Source organism: Cibotium barometz, chromosome 23, assembly GCF_041138505.1.
Source record: "Cibotium barometz isolate CiBa-2024 chromosome 23, ASM4113850v1, whole genome shotgun sequence".
Taxonomy (NCBI): Eukaryota; Viridiplantae; Streptophyta; class Polypodiopsida; order Cyatheales; family Cibotiaceae; genus Cibotium; species Cibotium barometz.
This window is the reverse complement of record NC_141068.1, coordinates 23321566-23344714: the sequence shown is the minus strand read 5'-3', so window position 1 is coordinate 23344714 and position 23149 is coordinate 23321566. Positions and strand designations below refer to the sequence as shown.

Genomic DNA, 23149 nt, shown 5'->3' with positions numbered 1-23149 from the left:
TTTGACATTTTTGGATTTGAGCTTCATCTAATTTTAAAACAAATACAAGTTTTCCTTCACAATCTATTTCTCTTATGTTGTAATATTTCACCATAAAAAGATTGGACTTTTCTAATGTTCATCCAAATATTATTATAAACGTTGTATTCAAAAGACGATTTTTTTTTGGTCTCTCATATGGCATTGTTCCCTCAATATGGAAATACTCTCCGAAATGTTTAGAAATTTCCTCATTTAACAGAGTTCTATATTTTCCAACATTGTGAGGTCTAGGCAACCCAAAAGCTTTAATTTTGTAATACTTAAGGACCCTGAACCAGGTTTTAGAGATGGCTCTGTATCCCTTTCTACTGACTCCCACTGTGTCACAAACTTCTTGCATTTGGGAAGGCTGGACTAATAAGTCCATATCTTTTAGTAGATGTTGAAAGACTAGTTTTTTTTTTAGTTTGATTTTCAGGAAGTTTCAAAAGTTTCAAGATTCCGACCTATTCATAAGCTCATTCAAAAATCTTACCCTTTCTTGAGCATTAGACATGTCAAATCCTAGAAGGGTAGTAACATGATCTCTTTCAAGTTTTAACCTTTTTTTCCTTTGTCCAGATCTCTCTGTCAAGTTAACTACATCCCGCATTCGTTTTACTCGTGCTCTTAACCCTATTGGAGTTTCTTTTAAGGTTTTCAATTGATCATTTTCTTGTTTCAAAGACAGTATTTTGTTTTCAAGTTCTATAATTTTTGTTGCATTCAAAGATAAAGTATTTTGAAGATATGTAATATATTCTGCATGTAATTGAGATAGTCTTGAACTATAACCAAGTAAGCCATCCACCCCATCACCAACAAATCTAATCAAATCATGTGGTGTGTGAAAAGAAGGATATCGTCTTGTTCTGGGATCCGGTGGATATAGACTTCCATCTGTCCATAGGTCAATATGCTTCTTTCCTTCGTTTGCGAAGATGTTGAGCTTCATTCGCACATGAAAGTGGTCTTTGGTAGACAATCCGTGTAGTTGCATACTCTTGGTTAAGCTTGATATTCAAGTGAAACTTATGATTAGATGTATCACTCATTACTAACAGAGCTAAAAATATTAGCAAAGCTATTAGAACATGAGACACAGAAGAATGAGAATGAGATGTAGCTTGTGAAATTCTTAGAGAAGAAGAGTGAAATTTTTTTGGAGAATGGATGAGAGCGCGTTTGGAGGGAATGGTCATTTTGCCGCGAAGTCACTAAAAGAGGACAAATTTCGAGATGAGCCATTAAAGAGTAGCATGAAAACGATATATTTTTTTAGATTTTAAAATATGTACTTAGATACGTATTCAATCACATAGATACGCATTAAATATCCAAAACGGCTAAATTTGGAGCCATTTTGACCATCAACATTCTACTAATTAGCAAGTTAGCGAAATTCCTTACACAGCCCATTTTGAGACGTTTTTGGCCCTAATGACAGTTCAAAGCCAAGCAGCTTCATAGAGCAAACTTCATCAACAAGACACTAGCTCTCTTATCGATCTCTTCTTCCATGTAATAACTTCTCACAAGCTCTCCAAGTGCTCTCTCAATCCAACTTTCTCACACACAATCCCTCCTTCTTGCATTACTATGCTCTATCTTCATGCATACCCTTACCTACTCTACCCAATCTTGTCAGCTATTTACTATGCTAAAGTCCTAACAACAGCTTATTACAACTAGTTACAAAATATGCAGATATCCATGCAAGAATTCTATCTTTCCTAAGTTCCCTAATCATATCCAATTAATTTTTTCTTCTCTTGAGGTTGGGGTGAGCATCTCCTTTGAACATATCCTTTTGGACCCAAAAAAACCTATCACACACATGTGTGTGTGTGACATACATACATACATATGTATGTATGTATGTATGGATGTAACACACACACACACACATGTGTGTGTGTGACATTCATACATACATATGTATGTATGTATGGATGTAACACACACACATGTGTGTATAACGTGTATGTATGTAACACACACACACATGTGTGTATGTATGTATGTAACACACACACACATGTGTGTATAACATGTATGTATGTAACACACACACACATGTGTGTGTGTGTAACACACATGTTATACACACATGTGTGTATAACATGTATGTATGTAACACACACACACATGTGTGTGTGTAACATACATGTATGTATGTATGTAGCACACACACACACATATTATCAGTATATACATATAAGAGATTAATAATAAATAATTGTAGTATTTTAAAGATAGTAGATGTAAGAAGATGGAGCTTATATGTTTTTACTTGAGCACTAATTATGATTTTGATTAAATGGAATAAAGAATTCTATTCTAAGTGTGTCCATTTGCTATTGGCTATAGCATCCATGAATCTTGACTTGTTTTTTTTAATTAGTTTATAACATGCATCCAAGTTAATTCTTTAGCGTTTTTAGAAATTGAGGGTTTTATCTATAGTTGCTTGTCCACAATGGGCAATTTATACTTTATACCTTTTTTGTGCACAATGGTATTATATTATGTTGGCAAGACCTTTGCAAGACATGTACATGTGGGTAAAACTTTATGCTCTAACATGTGGGTAAAAAATCTTATGCTCTAGAAATGGTCAATGATACATCTAGGATATAAGGTTCTTCAAATGACATATAAGGTTCTTCAAATGACATATTATTAAATAACATAAAGAAAATCCTTTAATAACATATCATTCATGTGTACAAAGATGGTGGCCAAACCTTTGCAAGATGTGTACATGTGGGTGAAACCATATGCCCCACAAATGGTCAATGATACATCTAGGAATGTAAGGGCATCATATTCTTTCATAACGTAAAGAAAATCCTCCTCGAATACTATCATCATTATTGATAGCGAATCTAACATGAAAGGTTTGACATGTGGCATTTGGATTGCCAACTAAACTTTGCATGTTTGATTTTAAAAGAATATTACATCAGATAGGTTGCGAACTATAAAATTATTAAGGAGAAACAAAAGTTATTACATCATGTCTAATTAGATTTTTTATTATTTCAAAGTTATATATATATATATATACAAGCTGTCAAATAAATATAATGTATTAGTATATTCTATTACATCATGTTCAACTAGTTTTTTTGTTATTTTAAATATTTATGAAATATATTATATGATATGCATGTCTCCAAATCTTTAGGAAAAAGTTAAGAAGAATTAAATATTTATGCTTAAATTTAAACTATCAAATTGTTTTGTAAATAATAACTATATCATTATAAAGTATATTTAATCTACTTGCATAGAAAATGGATGGCTTCCTACCAAAGTTCATTAGAATATGAATATTATTATAAAGTGTCTTTAATAATTTAGCTACGTGCATAACAAAGATAAGGCTTCCTACCAAAGTTTATTGGAATGTGAACATGGTAAGATCATGATAAATCTTATAGATGTGTGTGTGTGTGTGTGTGTGTGTGTGTGTGTGTGACAGAGAGAGAGAGAGAGAGAGAGAGAGAGAGAGAGAGAGAGCTAGCAAATGCACATGTGTAAGTGTGCCATGTGTGTCTATGCCCATGAACATATGTGTATGTATGTTTGCACGTGTGTATATATATACATGTACTTGTGTATATATATACATGCATGTGTGCATGTGTGTCTATGCCCATGTGTGTATGTATTTTGCACATGTGTATATATATACATACATGTTTCTATTTTGTGTACATGCATGCATACATACGTAAGTGTGCGCATATGTGCATGCATGTGCCTATTTTATGTGCATGCATGCAATAGATGCATATGCTTAACATCTTCACAAGTTATACATACATACATACGCAAGTGTGCGCATATGTGCATGCATGTGCCTATTTTATGTGCATGCATGTGCCTATTTTATGTGCCTATTTTATGTGCCTATTTTATGTGCATGCAATAGATGCATATGCTTAACATCTTCACAAGTTATTATGTCCCGTTTTGGTCACTCCTAGAAACACACTCACAAGAGCTTCCCTTTTGTGAGCTTCCCTTTTGTGAGCTACAATCGTCGTGGGATCTTTCAAATGGCCAAACTCAAGCACACCGCTTCAAGAGCCTTTAAGAGCTCCACACCTTCCTAATAAGCAGTGATTTTGGTCATCATCTCCTACAAGTATTCTCACACCGTTGTGTTATACTATGGATCCCCATCCCTCCTCTCACCTTAGATCACTCATACACACTCACTAGCATGTACAAGAGGATTAGCAAGAGCAAGACTCTATTGGACAATCGGAGACTATCTTCCATTATGAGCTCATTATGCGAGAAGGTGGTTCATATAAGTGTTCACACATAAACTATGACCAATCGGGTGCCCAAGTCACATAAGAGACCTATTTCTTATATAATGCTTAATCTTATAATATATGCATGAAGTATATACACAAGGAATCTATTCTAGCTTGTTTGACACATGCTCTTAGAGTGGGAATCACCATAAGTACTTCGTCGAACCATTATGGGTGCCCTTCCAAGTTGTACATTTGGACACACCATTGCTTCATAGATTGATTATACATGCTTTTGGTGTCTCTTTGTATTTGATGTAAAATTATTATGGCAACTCCTGTTAACCCCAAAATGGGTTAACATTTCCCCCTTCTTGATGTCAATCTGATCGATTAGAAGACTTTGTTGTGGGAAAAATTAAGAAGATATTTTGGCGATGCTAATTGTTCCTCCAAAAGGAATGTGGAAGCCTAATTATAAAATGGTAAAGTTAGTAAGCAAAGTGGGGATTTTTGCAAGTGATTGTTTGTAGTTTCTTATCTTTATGTGTAAGCTCTTTTGTTTTTCAAAATATTTTGTGCTCACTCCTCCAACTCCTTTTTGGCATTGTTTATGTCAAGTTAACAATGATTCTAAGGCTTGTTAGCAATGGAGGAGAGAAGAGATGGGGGGTTTAGAGGATTTACAACACAATCATCAAATATGGGGGATCCGTAGGAGAATATATGGGGGGTCTAAAGAAATGTATGTTGAAATATATGATGTACAAGTGGTAAAGGGTGAGAAAAAGAGGTCATGTAGGTGTGAACACACCCCAAATGAAGTGGGCATGTGGGTGGAAAAGAGACCTAGGTTTGGTCCAACCCTAGCCATTGGTGGACCCTATATAAAGGGCAGGAGGCCTCACTTTTTGTAACATAACACAACACAATGAACGGTTAAGCCAACTTTGGAGTGGTTGAAATAGAAGGTAATATAGAAGCTTTCTATACATCTTGTATTCTTGATCTCTCTCATATATGTTGCTCTATCTTGCCACCCACGAACTACTGCTTTCATTATGCATACTCCCCATAATTTTGACATGGTATTAAAGCCTTGCAAAGGCTAAGTTCCCCTTCAATCCCCTTTTGTCTCTCTCTCACTATCATAAGCCATTCACATCCTAATCAAGAAGGATGGTGGTAGAAGAAGGTGAGAAGCAAAAAGGGGTTCAGAAGGAAGGCAACAAAAGATCTTCATCAAAGACAAGATTCTATCATCATCAACAATCTCTTGAAGCTTAGAAGAAGAAGAAGACGAAGATCTTCATCATCAACAAGAAGAAGAAGAAGAGAAAGAAGAAGAAAATGCAAGCAAAATTGTAAGATGGTAAGCCAAGCTTTGTAAGCTTGGTTCTGCTTCAACAGTGCAAACAGCATTGCCCAAGCAACACAGCGCTTGCCTATCAACGAGGGCTTCAACAAAACACAAGACGGTGCATCACGAAGGTGCAACACATCATTTTTTTCACAGAAGGAAAGAAAAAAAACAGATTACAAAGGTTTAAAAACCTTGTTCTTTTTCCTTTATCAAGTTTTTTTTTAAGAAAAAACAAACCACCCTTCTTTTCTAAGGTTTTGAAACTTTTCCAAGCTCTCTTTAAACCTTTCAAAGGTTTTCTTAAACCTTTCCACAAGGTTTTCTTTAAACCTTTTGCTCTAAGGTTTTCCAAGTGGTTTTCAACCAAGCACTCCAAGGTTTTTTTTCTCATTTCTCTCAAGCTCGAGGCAAACAGAGGAAGAAATTACTTGTGTTGTTCTCGCTTGGGATGTGCAAGGTATGCACAATTTTTGAAACTAACCAAAATCGACAAATCAAGCATGAAATCCAATCCTAAATTTTTTTTATGAACACATGTGTATGGAAGTTGTCTACCGTATTGTAAATGGAGTTAGACACTTCCCTTGTGTTGATAAACAAGTTCTAAATCAATGTTTGCAAGAGCGAAGAATGCTTGCTAGAATTGAGAGTGAACCACATTTCTCTATAACTCATCACTTTTGTAAAAGCCTAATTTATAAAGACTACCTACCTTGTCATCTATCCTATGGTTGAGAGGGGGTCATTTTGTTCTTGTATGTCCAATGCTCACCTTGCTCCATGTTTGGCATTGTCCCATGGTGGCATTTAGAGGGGGTGTTGAAATATATGATGTACAAGTGGTAAAGGGTGAGAGAAAGAGGTCATGTAGGTGTGAACACACCCCAAATAAAGTGGGCTTGTGGGTGGAAAAGGGATCTAGGGTTGGCCCAACCCTAGCCCTTGGTGGACCCTATATATAGGATAGGAGACCTCACTTTTTGTAACACAACACAACACAACCAAAACATGAAGGTGAAGGTTAAGCCAACTTTGGAGTGGCTAAAATAGAAGGTAATATAGAAGCTTTCTAAACATCTTGTGTTCTTGATCTCTCTCATATATGTTGCTCTATCTTGCCATCAACTATTTCTTCCGTTGTGCATACTCCCCATAATTTTGACAATGTCGACACAATCATCAGAATGAGAGATTAGTGAATCTCAATTCCTTATTTGATACATTGAAGCAATTCAAATGTAGCTTCTTGGTTATTATTTTCCCTATAGGACTATGCCAAATGAACTTGAAGTAAATTTGACCATGTTTTCTTTATCCCATGTGCTTTTTTTTAATGTATAAATATATTTTGGTACTCTTATTATAGCAAATATATAATGAAGTGCATTAAATCAAGTCAAGGAGACTCTTGATGTAGCTCTTGAAGTCAAAATCATTGGGGAGACATGAAAGAATTCTTTTGACTTGTGAGGTGAATAGAAAAGTTCTTCAGCTTCTTGAGAGAAGTGTGGGAGGATTTTATTTTGAAGAGATTATTATTGGAGTTCATTGTTACTAGAAAGATTTGAATGAGTGTTCTTGAGGAGGAAATATTGTGCTTGCACCTATAAAGGAAAATCCAAGTGATAAGCGTACCATTGACCAAGCTTTCACCCACCATGGCCCCCCATCTAGATATGTACCTAAAAGGATATTAATGGTGAGGCTATGATGCAAACAAACTTGCATTTATTTCACCAAGTGGGTGAGTAGTTTTGTCTACTCATGAGGTAAATACTACAGTAGTTAGCCAATCGAAAGAAGAATGGTAAACCAATGAGCTTACCCTTTGATGTGGTTGGCTATTGATGGTTGTTGGCTTACCCTTTAATGCAAATGATGTGCATTTAAGTATCTATCAGGGAGGCAACGCTCCATTACAGCCATGTAACCTATAAAATTCTCTTCAGTGTGACTTGGAGGTATGAGTGAAGCATGCTTGGTAAGGGTCAATCTTAAATAGTTTTTTTCCAATTAATATTGATTGATTAGTCAAATGAGAAATTGTTAATATAAATTGAAGTCATTTGCATACATATGTAGCGTCCAGAAGTGTTTCCCCACAACTCAAGATATCCACAACATTGAGATATTCACGTCTAAAACATTAGGTGGTTTTAGCCTTCTTCATACATGTGAGTACTACATGTAATGCATATGATGGGAGATCATTAGTAGATCCTGCATATGATTAGTATGACATGAATAATGAGGGTGGCATAATTGTGCATGAATTCTTGGAGGAATTCATTCGTTTTGATGCAAGATAGTGTTAGATTGGTCACAGTGTAATAATGCAAAAGAAGGTAGGGCATGTGAAGCATACTATTTCTTGAGATTTCCTCCCGGTGTGAAAAAACAGACTGGTTTTTCACACGCATGAATTTTTCTTGGAGATGTAGATGAGAAATATAGCAATCAGTTCAAGGAAGTGTAACTGAGTAAGTACATAATTTTTCCTTTGAAACGGAGAAGATTCCTTTGTTGGAATGAAAAACGAGACTAGTTTTTTACGATGGAAGAGTTAGTGAAGTTTTTAGTTTTTTGAAAAACCGAGAATATGGTAAGTAGTGGACGAGAGAAATACCAGCTTTTGCCTAGCCACTCTAAGCCACTCTAAGTGTTTTTTACGATGGCTAGAGGACGAGAGAAATACCAGCTTTTGCCTAGCCACTCCTAGCCACTCTAAGTGTTTTTTACGAGACTAGTTTTTTATGATGGCATGAAAAACGAGACTAGTTTTTTACGATGGAAGAGTTAGTGAAGTTTTCAATTTTTTGAAAAGCCGAGAATATGGTAAGTAGTGGACGAGAGAAATACCAGCTTTTGCCTAGCCACTCTAAGCGTGAACTATTCACTGCATGCAATTCTTGTGGTTTAGGAGTTTTGACCAAATGTTGGTCGTTCCTACTCCTTGGGAAAGATATTTGTCATGTTGATTTACATATTCGATGCACTTTTTTGGGTATGAAAAACTTGAGTTATTCATGGCGCAAATCTTGGCATTGGTTTTTCACATTAAATAACTTTTAAATTACCTAAATTTGAGGGTTTACTTGATCAGTGGTGGAAAGAGTTAGGAATGATTCATGCTACTTTTTGAATACCTTTTTTGGGTGTGAAAAACTTGAGTTTCTCTTCACAGGTGGTGAAGATGGCCACTGGTTTTTCACCCCAACTAAACCTTTAAATTTTCTACTTTTGGGGTAATGTTGTGGTTTACCAAATCAATGTGAAGGGCTAAGTATGATTCCTCTTGCTTTTGGAATAACTTTTTTGGGCGTGAACAACTTCAGTTTCTCACAACTTGAAGATTGCCAATGGTTTTTCACACCAGATGAACTTTTGAATTCCCTAGTTTTGAGGTGATTTTGTGGTTCACCTTATCAATATGAAGGGTGAGGTGATTTTGTGGTTTATCTTCTCTATTTAAAGAGCTAATAATTATTCCTCTTGCTGTTGGGATAACTTTTTGGGGGGTGAAAAACTTAAGTTTCTCACCGTATGACTATCTAGGGAAAGTCACGCGTGAACATCCCACTAGTATTGTTCCTTCTTGCGTTTCACGGCGGCGGGTGCAAGGAAATTTTTTGTTCTTCAATCCTTTTGACATTTTTACTCCCCCTATTGCTATGTGTTTCAAGCTTCTTAGTATCCACGCTCTCCCTTGGATCTCGAGAGATATTACTAAAATGAAGGTGATCAAGCTCCCTTGGATCTCGAGAGATATTACTAATAAAGGTGATCTAGCTTCCTTTTTTAGCGTTGCAAGTTCTTATATGTCTTTTGCTAATATTCAACGACCTCCTTTGGTAGTAACTACCAAAGTGAGTTGATAAATAGTTTGAGTCATGCCATGAAGCATTCAGATTACTCTATGATGGCAGTAGACATTGTTGATGTTGAATATTTATCGGTAGCTCTTTAGGTGTTGATGCATCTTTGATGAGATGACTTGTTGTATATCCTTGTTGTTCAAAGTGCACGAAGGTTCTTATGGCATCCCTATTTTTTTGGGAGGGTTCTTATGGTCTACTTGATGTTGCTTTGGTCACCACACCACTTAAAACTTGGGTGTGCTTCTTGGTATAGAAGTTGGTGATGAGGCTATTCTTTCCTTGTTGTCCTTGGATAGCACCCAGATGGTGGAATTACTGTTATAATACCCTTGGGCAATGAGTAGGCTTGTAGGAACTCATTTTTTCTGGACTTTACAATGTGGGGGTAGGTGTATTTGTTCTCAAAGTTGCTTCCTTTGTGCAAGTTGAGGGGATCTTGTGGATTTCTTTGGGATCCACACATTTTCATTACCTTCATAGAATCCCTATGCTTGTAATAATTTTTTGGAAACCTATAACTAATGAGTTGGAAGAAGAACTTATCGAGTTCTTTTGGGTTTCTGCTGTTGCAGAAGATATTGACAAATACTCTATTTTCTAGGCTCTTGCAATTTACATTGTAACCATTGTTGTTGTGAGTGTTGGCTGGGTTTGGTTTCATAGCCAAATTGGATTGCCACCTTTATAGCAGCCTTGAGCTACTAATAGGCTGCTTTTCTATCCACCTTTGAACACCATGAAGATATCTTGATGTTGACTTGTATGGTGGATGTACCTTATTTTGTGGAATTGAAGTTTGTAACCTTTATTGTCTTTCACTTCCCATGGACTAGTGACATTTTTTGGTTTGGGCAACATTGATGATGAGGCTTGGGTCTTGACACGAGGGACTGTCAATGTGCGAGGTCACTTGGATGAATTTATCTTTGTTAGTTGTAGTGATGACCTTTGGTGTCATCTTCATTGATGATTTAGAATTGTTTAAAGAGGGGATGCCAATGATGAGGTTTTTTTATAGAAGCTTTTGACTCTTTCGAGGTTGGTCAAAGAGGGGCTCTCGGAGTAGAAGCTTCATCTGAGGTACTACCGATGTAGAAGTTGTGTCTTTATTATCAATGTGGAGAGGCTATTTACTCAAAAAAAGTGTCTATTGATGTTAAAGCTTGTGGGGGTTTACCCTTGCCAAGGTAGGATTTAATCTGTGTTATTGGTGTCAACAAGGTATAATAAGGGGCATATACCAAGAGTGCCTTATCGACTACAAGGTTATGAAGTTAGAGATAGATGCATGTTCTATTGAGGTGAGGATGGAATTGAAGGGGTATATACTTTATCAAAAAGGGCTTCCCAATGGAGAAGGCAAGTTTTCAAGTTGAGGAGCTTTCAGGGAGGAGTCTTGTAGCCTTTTACGCTCAACATCATATAGATCTTTTAGATCCGTTCTATCACAAATGGTATTACCATCTCCATGTTGTGGACCTTCAAGGTGATTTTATTGTTAATGAATCATGGCTTAGTATTGGTAGCAATAATCCATTTCCATCCCAAAACTAAGTATGTTTCCAACACAACCTCAATCACAAAGAACTTGTAGTTAAGGGGGCTAGTTTGCATGTAGATGGTATGCTCTCAACGCACCCCAAACATGGAATATTTGTGTCCTATATAAAGGGAATCCACTCAAGATGAGCTTATAGTGTAGGTTGACCTAATAATTCCCATAGTTCAAAGGTCATGAGATTATATTCATGCCATGGATAAAGTTAATCTTGAAGTGTGTTGATCTTTTCAAAGGGATTAAATCCCAAACTAAATCTTGGAATATTTAAAGTAGGGTCAAGTTTAGGCACTGGGGTTCAAGTTCCATGGGTTTATTTGGTACAGTTCTCATTTCTGGCAACATCTCTTATTCTTATAAGAGTAGTGTGAATGTAGTCATTGGGTCTAAGATAACATTTCACATTGATTAATGAATAGAGTACTAAGAAAGTTTTACTTATCCAAAAGCCACTAAAGATTATTTCATCAAGGTCATTAGATGATTTCATCAAGGTCAATTAGTAGTTTCCATTTCTGTGGCAACATCTCATGTTCTTGTAAGAGTAGTGTGAATGTAGTCACACTACTAACATAACATCTCATGTTCTTGTAAGAGTAGTGTGAATGTAGTCACTGGTTATTCTAACATAACGGTTCGCATTGATTGGTCAACATAGTACTTAGAGCTACTTATCAAAAAGCCACCAAATATGATTTCATCAAGGTCATTAGGAGTAGTGTGAATGTAGTCACTCGGTGTTCTAACATAACAGTTCGCATCTTGAATAGAGTACTGAGAACTACTTATCCAAAAACCACCAAAGATGATTTTGTCAAGGTTATTAGGAGTAACCTGAAACGTTAATTCCTTGGATGTGGATGGTGAAATAATCCCATATTTCCAGGTATTCCCCATTAGCATCTATCACATCAATGTGTCTATGGGGGTGATTGCGGGTTGGGGCCAAGGATACCAAAGTTTTCCCAAATACGATGTTGTGACTGGCTTTTGGACTAATCATTACTCTTTTTCATTCAAGATTCTTTCCCAAAGGGAAATCTAGCCATACTTTGAGAGGCTCCTCAAGTGGAGTCATGTATATCTCAGTTTCACCTTCAATTTTAGCTGTCCATTCACTTTGAGATGGAAGCATTGAATCTTCATTTCTCATTTATTCCCAAAGAGTTAGTCCAAAGCATGGTTCTCCTCATTTTGACTCTCAACATTTTCAAGGTTACCCAATGTGGTGCTCAATGTGTACAATGGCACAGTAGGTCCCCTTACTATACTCATTTTTGAGACTTGTTTAAAATCTTGTGAAGGCCTTGGGGGCTCACATGTAGCATTAGAATATGCTTCTAAGTAGGCTTTTAAATCTAGGTGCATCGTCACCATAACATGAGGTTGTGCCTTTGAGTGCAGATCTGAAATGAGGTGTAGCAACATACTTCATCATAAAGTTTCTAGATCTTGCAATCTCATCCTCAGTTGAACATACTAACTTGCAGTATTATCTATGGATTCTTCTTTTGATTTTTTCCTCATCATGGTTCAATGGATTGGTTTTGGTAAGGTAGTGCCTCTTCCTCTTGAAAATGAATACTTCTCTTGTTCTTATTTGTCCTCGTCATGGTTTGATGGATTGGTTTTGGTAGATAGTTCCACTTCCTCTTGAAAATGGATACTTCTCTTCTTTGTTGATTTTGGGGAACTCTTTTTGGCTTAATAAGATGTGGTTCAATGTCAAGTAGTTACTCTCAATCATCAATAGCTCAAAAAATTGAGCATGGTCTCATGAGCATGTTGTTTGTTAGGGCTCTTAACAAGAGTCTCATTCTCATCTTGGGGTGGTGGGTTAGGTCTTACAATGCTTTGATTTGACTTTCAAGGGCACTAGGTGAGATGTTAGAAATTGTTTTTTCATTTGATGTTTCTTGGATCATTAGTGGTTCCCATTGTTCTTTTCCATTGCGATGAGAACAAATTTTCTTTTGAGTACTCGTATATCAAGTGTCGCATACATTGGATTCTTGGTGTCAATGCTTGTGGCATTGACACCAAGAATGCTTGTGGCATTATGTTGCATATATCTCCCTTGGGTTTAGGCTTTCTTCCGGCTTCTTTCCCTTGTCTTGAGGTTTAGTCTTAACCTTTTTAATTTGTTTACCTTTGGTTTTCTTGGGTTTAGGAGGTTGTAGATCCTTTTTGGTTTTTTTTTATATATTCTCTTCTACCCCTGTGTAGAGTGTGATTTTGGAGGCTTTTTAGTTTTTTCTTACACCTTGGGTTATAAATGTCAAAGAACATTTAGTGGAATCATGGAGAAGTTTCCATTATGCACACTTAAGATATTGAGAGTTGGGTATTACGAACCTTTGGTTTTCTTGGGTTTAGGAGGTTGTGAATGCTTTTTTGGTTTTTTTTAATACATTCTCCTCTACCCTTTTGTGTAGAGTGTTCTTTTGGAGGCTTTTTAGTTTTTTCTTGCACCTTGGGTTAAAAATGTCTGAGAACATTTAGTGGAATCATGGAGAAGTTTCCAATATGCACACTTAAGATATTTAGAGTTGGGTATTACGAGCCAGCTTACAATAAAGCATCTCTCCTCGGGTAATCTATGAACATGTGATTGATGGCACATCATTCTCACAAGGGTTGTGTGGTGTCAAGAACTACATGTGCATTCCACATTGGGTAGTCTATAAGCTTGTGCAGTCCATGGAAATAGAAGCACTTCACTATTTGAATAACTTCTTCCTTAGCAGTTTCTATCCTTGATTTTGTTTCCGTTTAAGTCAAAGAGATTGGATTTGTGCATGACCCGGCTCCTTGGTTTTGAGGTGATTATTATGCACTTGTTGCATGTGAATACTTACAGTGTGAGTTGTCATCATGACCGAATGCCTTCTAGTGCCTATAATATAGAAGGATTGGCTTAGGATGTGAATCAAGATGGTGGTGCTCCCAATGTGCACAACATAATCTACAAGAGAAAGGGGACGTAAGGGTTGTTGCAAATTTAGATCATCTACTTTCTTGTAGTGACTTTCAAAGCTTCAAGCAAGGCATTATAGAATTGTGTAGTGGACATTTCAGAGATCAATGTCTCTTTTCTCCTTGCTTTCACTGGTTTAGATGAGGAAGGGTTCATATTAATGGTATCTTACATCATGTTATTGTCTAAATGGATTGCTTCTTTGCCAACATTGATCAAAAGAATCTAGATTTGAGACTATGATCAAATTGTGCAAAGTGTGTTTTTTTAATCCCATGAGGAAACATAGTTTCATTTGTGCATCATTGAGTTTCTCCTAGTCCTCACATTGTGAGTTCATGATTTTCATGCATAAGATGTAATCTCATACGGTTTCCTCAAGTCTACCACTCTATCATGTAAAGCTTTGTTACAGCACTCCACCTAGGGTCTTGTCTCAAGAATCCATAAATAAAGGCATTTTTAGAGTTTTGAAATTTGCCTAAGCGGGTATCAAAGTGATTAACCATCTATTGGCCTTGGCCACACTAAGCATAGATTCACTACATGTACCTTGGTAGGGAAACCCGGATTTTCAAATGCTTCACATCATTGCTCAAACATTTGCATGGATTGAACAAGATCAGTAGATCCGTCATATTTTCCCATGTATATACTAACTCATCGATTAGTTTTCTACCTTGGCTTTACCTAACTATACTAACCCATTAATTAGTTTTCTACTTCTCTTTACCCAACTATACCAACCCATTGATTATTTTGCTACCTTAGCTTTACCCAGCTATACTAACCCATTGATTAGTTTGCTACCTTAGCTTTACATAACTACTTATGGTACTATGATTAATCACTCTACCTTGTACTTCACATTATATTCACTTATATTTCTAAGATTTTTTTCAACTTTTTTAATCATATTGTACTTACTTGATTCAATAGCATATGTTAGTGCATGTTTCATAATTATGCATTTACTCTTTCACTAGTATAACACTTTCTAGAGACATTGAAATGGACAAACTAATTCCATCACCCCACCCCCGTATTCCTTCATATGTTGTGTATTGCTACTAATATGTTTATTGAATCCCCCCACAATCCTTCAATTTTATGTATCCTTACTAATATGTTTATTGAATCATCTGGTACATATTTACTTTATATTGTTCTTAGTCTAACTTATTATATCAAATTATAATGATCATTTTATATTCATGACTTGAATTATAACAACAACACATCATAAAATCTACATGTAACTTTTAGAGGTTTAATATTATTATTTTCAATGCATTTGTCCCACCAATGATAAAATTCAAGTGTGATTGGTGTGCATCTTGACATGTCTTGCAAATTTGGCTATCATTAAGATGCAATTTATCCAAAAAACAATCATGGGCTCAATGGGAAGATAAATCTTTGAAACATGAATTATTACTAGTCCTTCTAATTGGTCATATGATTTAAAAAGCAATAGTGTATAAAGGCTTTTAAATTGTTTAAAAATCGCATCAAGGTTAGTTTTCCGCATAAAGTATATGCAATACTTTATGGCACATGTTTACTTAAGTACTTTAGTATTGCAAAAAGCTAAAATGTAAAGTTAATGATTTCAAAGATCCTCATAAATATATATAGAGTAGAGAAGCATGTTAAAAATACTTAATAAACATGAGAATCATCATAACCTTGAGTAGGTGCAAGATCTTAGAAGATTCAAAGCATTGGTTGCCTTGTATAAGAAAACTTTGAGCTACAATGTGTCATCATTTGGCCATCATTTTGGTGTTGATGTGTTTCCTCCTCTTCAAAAGCAAGTTCCTTTTTTTGAACCTTTTTAAGAGACGTACATAACCCCATGAAATTCTCTATGAAAGCCTTTACTAAAAGATTGGCCAATAATTATACCTTTTTATTCATGCACAATTGAAGTCATCTAATTACTATTAAAACATGTAAATCTATCTAAATATTCTATCAAAGATAATAGCACATTGTGAATGATAATAGAGTCAAGGATTGGGCTTTAAACAATGCTTATATTTCAAGCCCATATCGGGTTTCAAATGATGCTTTAAAATTTACTAAAGGTTCAACTATTGAGAAATAAAAATTTACTAAAAGTAATCAAATTGAAGCCTAAATATAGGGTATAAAGTTCCAAGGAACATAAGAATGTGTATGCATATATGTGTTATTTGTGTACATATCAAATGAGATTATCTTTTCTTATATGTTTTTTAAGATATACATAACATGTAAGAATGTGTGTGCATATATGTGTTATTTGTTTACATATCAAACCAAATTATCTTTTTTTATATGTTTTTTTAAGAAATAACATGCAATATTTGCACACGGTAATGAAGTTTGAAAGCTGAGGTGTCAAGCTGCATGCAATTCACTGAAAGTCCATGGGGTCTTAAAGACCCTTGTCAGGTGATATCAATGGATGGCATTGATGTAAATCGCACTGCCTTTTTGGGCCATCGGATAAAGTAAGCTCAAGACTCAAGGGGAGGACAATTCACAAAAGGACAAAGGTGAGCTATAGGTGGGAGGGGTTCGAACTCCTACCACAAAAGATTAAAGCTTATTGGCCCTTTGGAGGAAGTTGGTTTGCGTGTGAATCCACCCCAACATCTCTCTTGAGGTACACGTAGCAACGTGCTCTGTGTGGCGGTCTTCGCTTTGGTAGGCAGTGTGCGAAAAAAAACCCAAGTACAGTGTAATTGCACCTTCAAAATTTTAAAAATACCTTCAGAATTAAAATTTAAAGGTATAAATACCTGTAAATTTTGAGAGGTTATAGAGCAAAAACCTTCAAATTTTAAAAAATTGTTTATGGCTTCTCAGATTTGTAGGTGAAGTTTTGGGAAAATAAATTTTTTCGAGCACTCAAGTTCAAAATATATAACTGCCAAATTCCAAGGGGAGGGCGCGCGTGTGCAAGGACGTCCGAAAAGCCTGGAGCTTTCAACTCTCAAGCCACGCGGCGCTCCAGGGACAGAGCCACGCACGCAAGCAGCTCTGTACGATTCTCCAAAACTTCAAACGTCGTGCGCCGTGTACAAGCGCATCGGGATCACAGAGGTACGAGACGGTGCCACGTGTACATCAGCCCTGTACATTTGTTTTTGCAGTGGCGTGTGTACAAGCACGCCAGAGGCAATCCAGGATGCTTGCCATAGGGTGGCGCCACGTGAGGCCGCAAACTCAGCAAACAGCTCTTTGCAGTTCTGTTTCAGCTGATACAAAGGTTGGGCTGCGCAGGAGCGCCTGGTCTCCAGCTCAGCAGACAGCGCTGTCACGAAGGACGATGCGAAAAAAAGTCTTATTTTTTCGCAGATGCAAATTTTACTTTAAAAAATCCGAGTTTCAACTCTCTATATTTTACCAAAAACCCCAATTTTCCATTCATGCCTTCATATTCTCATCAAACGCGCGCGCGCGCTCTGTCTCTCTCTCTCTCTCTCTGTCTCTGTGTGTGTCTCTCGCTCTCTGCGCGCGCGTGTGAGAGCTTTATCATCCATAGCTGATGCAATGAGCCCATCTGGCCTTGTTTTTGCCACATTGTTGGAATAATCCTGTGTATTTACAACAAGTTCTACCCTCTTAAAACATTTGGGCGGTAGCCAAAATGAAGTGCAATGGCATAGGGTCCAAGCATGGCCGCAAGCAAGCAGACACAGCAGCAAGCGTTTCCAGCAGCAGTAGGGATCTCCTGGCTATGAACATGCAGAATGGCATGGCCTTAGGCATCATAAATACTGAGGGTGATGATAATTCTGCCCATCATCCTGCAGAGAAAGCTATGGTGATCTCTCCCTCCAGATCCCATCATAGCAGACCCAGCAAGCTCTTCACAATTCTCCGTGCAGTTTTTCACCTCTTCCCAGCTCCCCCCATAGCCTGCAAGTGGCTCGCAATGCCTCCGCACCACTCCTACTACCCCTCGCTGGGCAGCAGAGTAACAGGCACACTTTTTGGGTACAGAAAAGGCCATGTCCACTTTGCTGTGCAGGAAGACCCAAGAGCCCAGCCCCTCCTCTTGCTTGAGCTGGCCACCCCCACCAACACACTTGTCAAGGAAATGGCATCTGGCCTAGTTCGGATAGCGCTGGAGTGTGAAAGGACACAGAACAGGGGGAAGCTCTTCTTGGAGCAGGTGTGGACCATGTATTGCAATGGGAGAAAGACAGGGTATGCCATCAGGAGGGTCATCTCTGAGGCAGATTTGCAGGTCCTTAGGCTTGTGCAAGCTGTGTCCATGGGGGCTGGTGTTCTTCCCCTGCAAGAAGAAGGGCCTGAGGGTGAGCTCATGTACATGAGGGCCAGGTTTGAGAGAGTAGTGGGATCAAAGGACTCTGAAGCATTCTACATGATGAATCCTGATGGCACAGGGGGGCCTGAATTGAGCATTTTCTTGCTCAGAATATGAGGGAAAGTTCAAAGTTCAAATGATGAGGGATTAGAAGATTGATATCTGGCAAAGGATAAGGAGGTCTGTTGTGATTACCTCTCAGGAAAGTCTGTGGATTGGTGGTTTCTTTGCTAAATGGTTGAAGATTTGTGGATGGCCAGACTCTTGTCAATGCAGATAATTTGTGCCACTGGGTAGCACAGTTTAGCCATTTGGGTCATTTTGATGGGCAATGTGGGTGCCCACATGGGACGGAACCAAATGGTTTGTGCCGGTGCAGATAAGTGGGTTTCCAGAGCCCACATTAGCAATTTGGGTTCTTGTGCCCACTTGTGGGCAGTGATCTTTGATGACAAATTTGGAATATGTGGGCATCCTAACTGTCAATTAATTGGTGCTTTTAGAATGAGAATACAATTGATGCAAATTGGCTGACTTGGACTCTAATGGATGGGCAAGATTTGTGCCTAACCTGGGCTACCAAGGTCTCTGATGAGAATTTTTTGGGCTCTTCTGAGCGGATGAATTATGCTCTTTGAGTTAGCAAGTGTGATGGTTCAAAGTGTTGAATCTGAGCTCTTGATTGTAGGGTTTTCTTGGATGCAGATGTTTTGTGCTTCTGTGGGGCATGCATTTTTTGCCAGTTTGGGTTGTTTCTGGATGCAATTGAATTCAGTGCGCATCTGAGGGCACCATGTGATGACAGAAGCTACTACTGCATTGTGACCTTGTATGTTTTCCCTTGCTGTCGCCGCAACTCTGGACCTGATTTTGTGGGTAATTACGCTATAATTGCCCAAGGTTAAAGCTCATAACCTTGGATCTTGTGCATGGGTACTCTAATCCCGCAACTCTGGAGCTGATTTTGTGGGTAATTACGCTATAATTGCCCAAGGTTAAAGCTCATAACCTTGTATCTTGTGCATGGGTACTCTTTGGTGGGCAGCTACAGTATAATCCCACATAATGAGAGCCTGCACAATTGGATCTTTTGTGCTCATGTGAGTATCTACAGTTTGGTGGAGAAAGTCCTCGCTTGGAATCAGCACTGCCTAATATTATAGCCTATAGCCTATTGGAGTCCACAATAACCAATGATGATAAAGGCACATTTGATGAGATCCATCAAGATTGGCCTTGGTATAACACACGAGATAAGGTATTCAAATCATACTTGTGGGCTGGTGACTTTGCCTTGTAGGGAAAGTAACAATGAAGTGGAGTGAATATATATTTAAAAAAAGAGGAAATTTGCACTGTTTTGAGGAAGTATGCACACTATCCATGTGCTCCATACATTTAAGTAATAAGAAGTACCTTATTATAGTCAAAAGGTGTCACATCTAAGCCAATGCTTGGTCCAAATATCATGTGAAATTTGAATGGAATTGTATTCCAATAAGTAGTCCATGAATGGAAAGGGCATTTGGACTCTTTGAACCAATGATCTTGAGTTAGTAGTATGTTGTTTTCTTGAACAAACTCTTTGAAATACTTGAAAGTGGATACATTTCGACTCTTTTGAAGTTTAATATGCATGTCCATTCACAATCCATCATAGAACGTGTGGTGACTAGCATAGGTAGCATCACAATCTTGATTGAAAACTACCATGTGGGTGTTTAACTTGAGGTGAATGAATCGAAAGGCTCTGACATCTCTGCCACACATGATCATTATGCATTACTTTTTTGTGTAGTGCATGAATGAATAGATCATTTCACATCTTCCATGGTACATGATTATTATTCATCTCTTTCTTGTGTATGCATGCACCACCAATTGAGGAAAAAGTGGTCATCTATATTCTATTAGGGATTGAGATGAGTGTAGATTTTGAAAAGATTTTGATGCCTTCATATCCACTATAACATAATATAAAATTATGTGGCATATCCCATATTACAAGACCTTGCTCACATGGGCATGATCTCAATAGAAATGTCTAGACTCTTGATCCTCAAACCATTGAGCAAAGCTGGAATTTAAAGAGTGTTCAAGGGGAATTTATCCTTCACAAGAAGGGTAAAAGAGAGGCTAAAAAAGAATGTTTATCCCCTAGACAAACAGTAAGGTTTAATGTGATGGAGGACTTCCTAATGGGTTGTACCACAAGGAGAATATGTTCATGGAGATATTAAACAAAGTGATTCATGCCACAATCATAATTAAATGAGGCAAAAGCTAGCATTTGTAACACTTTTTGCATCATTTTTCCAATCCTTCATATAAGCGTTAGTATACGTATTATTATAAGCACTTGTATAAGTGCTTCTATTTTAATATAGAAATGATTATGCCAAGTTAAGTGTTGGATAATTGACCAAAAACAATATGATATTCTAAGCAATAGTTTTGAAGTGTATGCAATTTGAGTTATATATAATCATAATAAGGAATAATCCACAAGTTCATACCAAAATTTCATTAACATTATTGTTAATATTAACAGGTTGAGTCAAAAACATTATAAGGTGAGATGGGCCTTCATCAACTCCATCTTGCAACAAATCAATAGATTCCACTTGGTTTACCTCCAAGTCTAGTACATCAATGCCACTTATATCAATGAAGTTCTCTAATCCACTTATTATCACATCATGACTTATCAATGAAATTCTCTAATCCACTTATCATCACATCATGACTTATTAATCATCATATCATTACTTCATTGATGACTTATTGGTCATCATCATTATTTGGTATTAGGGTAGCAATGGAGGAGAGCTATGGTGGCTCAAATATCTTCATTGTGTGTGTGAAGACGCCGGAGAGAGAGAGAGAGAGAGAGAGAGAGAGAGAGAGGGACGGAGGGAGGGAGGGAGTGTTGCATGACAAAAGGGGGATTTGATTCATATCAAAACTCGCACCAAGTACACACCTTTTTATAGGCTTTCGGAGAACCTTATCTTTGACTCACACTTGACACATGGCACATCATTGATAAGAACCTTATCTTTGACTCACACTAGACACATGGCTACTAAATGACATCATTGAGATGAGTACTCACACACACACTAGACTTGGAGGCTATTCACATACACAAACACTTACACATAAGTACACACACATGAAGCTTGAATTTCCCAATAAACCCCCCCAGAGCGAAGGTGAAGATGCTTGACAAAACCTTCAAAAGGTAACACACAACAATCCAAGGCACCCTAGAAAATTAAACACATAAAACACATGCTTAAAATAGTTTACTTGCTTAGCGAATCAAAAATACTCACTTACATAGTAACACAAGTAGCTCAAGCAATGCCTTTGTGAGTAGTGTGAGGGAAACACGAATGTTGTAAATGTTTGTACAGAAGGGGGTTGCAACATATAGGGGATTCTACACTTTAAAGTAGCTGCCATTGTCTGCCAAAGCGGCAACGAGTGAGGGTGTGGTCGAGGTCCCGATCATGCTATAATAGGTCGTTAAAGCCAAAAATGCACATGTGGTTAAATTAGTATGCATCGAGCTCTGATACCATATTGGCATTAGGTAGCAATGTAGGAGAGCTATGGTGGCTCAATTATCTTCATTATGTGTGTGAAGATGTCGGAGACACAAAGATCTAGAATGATTAGCTAAGCAAGTAAACTATTTTGAGCATGATTTTGAAAAGAGATAATAAAGGCTTCTACTTTCAAAGCTTATTATGTAAGAATAAGGCATGTTTGCCAATGAGGTGATAGCCCAAGTGGTGAAGGTATTTACCTAGGACTAGGAGCTCTTGGGTTCAAAACCCCACAAGGTGCTTCCTCAGTGGCATCGCCTACTATGGGCATATAAAATGCACTTATGAGCAGTGAAAAATGGTAACTATAGGAGGATCTTGGGCCTAAGGCTGGTCAAAAAGAATAAGGCATTTTTGAATATTAAAGTGGAGGTGGGTTTTTACACTCTAGTTAATAGCCTACTTCTGAGTAGGGGTTATGCCTAGATGGATGGTATGTTATTAAATTTTTCCAAAAAAAAAAATCTCTCTTAATAAGAAGGATCTTTGGGAATTTGTCTTGCCCCTAATGAAATCCACTTAATTTCAAAATCATATTCATATAGTGGATGTCAATTCCCTCCTCAAATATGTGAGGAAATCATGCATAGATGGACTTGTAGGCACACGGAACTTTAACAAGATACGCTACCATTTCTTTAACACCATAAGGGCACACTTAACAAGTCATATAGGTCTATTATCCTCTATGCAAGTGTCTTACATTTGAGATGATGGGGGGGGAAAAGAGAGACATGGGTTGTGTATATAAAAGGAAGGATGAACTAGAGGCAACTATGGAGGTGGGTGGAAAATAGCCACACTTGCTTCTCTATGTTCCGCTTAGAGCTTGTACCAAGAGAGAGAAAGCATAAGGGTGTGATAAAGCCATAGCTTCTAATGTCGAGACTACTTCAATTCTTTGATTGCAAGTTCAGAGAAGAGTTTACATTGGGCTCAAGTTCCAACATCTTGTATTATTTGTATAGAGTTCAACTATATACCCATAATTTGCTACTTCAATGAAAGTAACTAGACACAAGAAGCAAATCAGAAATCATCAAATGAAAGCACACCCTTAGCAACTCGTGTCTGTGTGGTACATATAATCTATAACATAAGATGAACACTAAACAATTCCTATGGAACAAGAGTTTAAAC

At 37.4% G+C, this 23149-nt stretch overlaps 1 pseudogene; it reads left to right on the top strand.

Moving 5' to 3' along the window:
* The first annotated feature begins 17544 nt into the window (after positions 1-17544).
* Positions 17545-19987, top strand: LOC147625764 (protein MIZU-KUSSEI 1 pseudogene; annotated as a pseudogene).
* The last annotated feature ends 3162 nt before the right edge of the window (positions 19988-23149 follow it).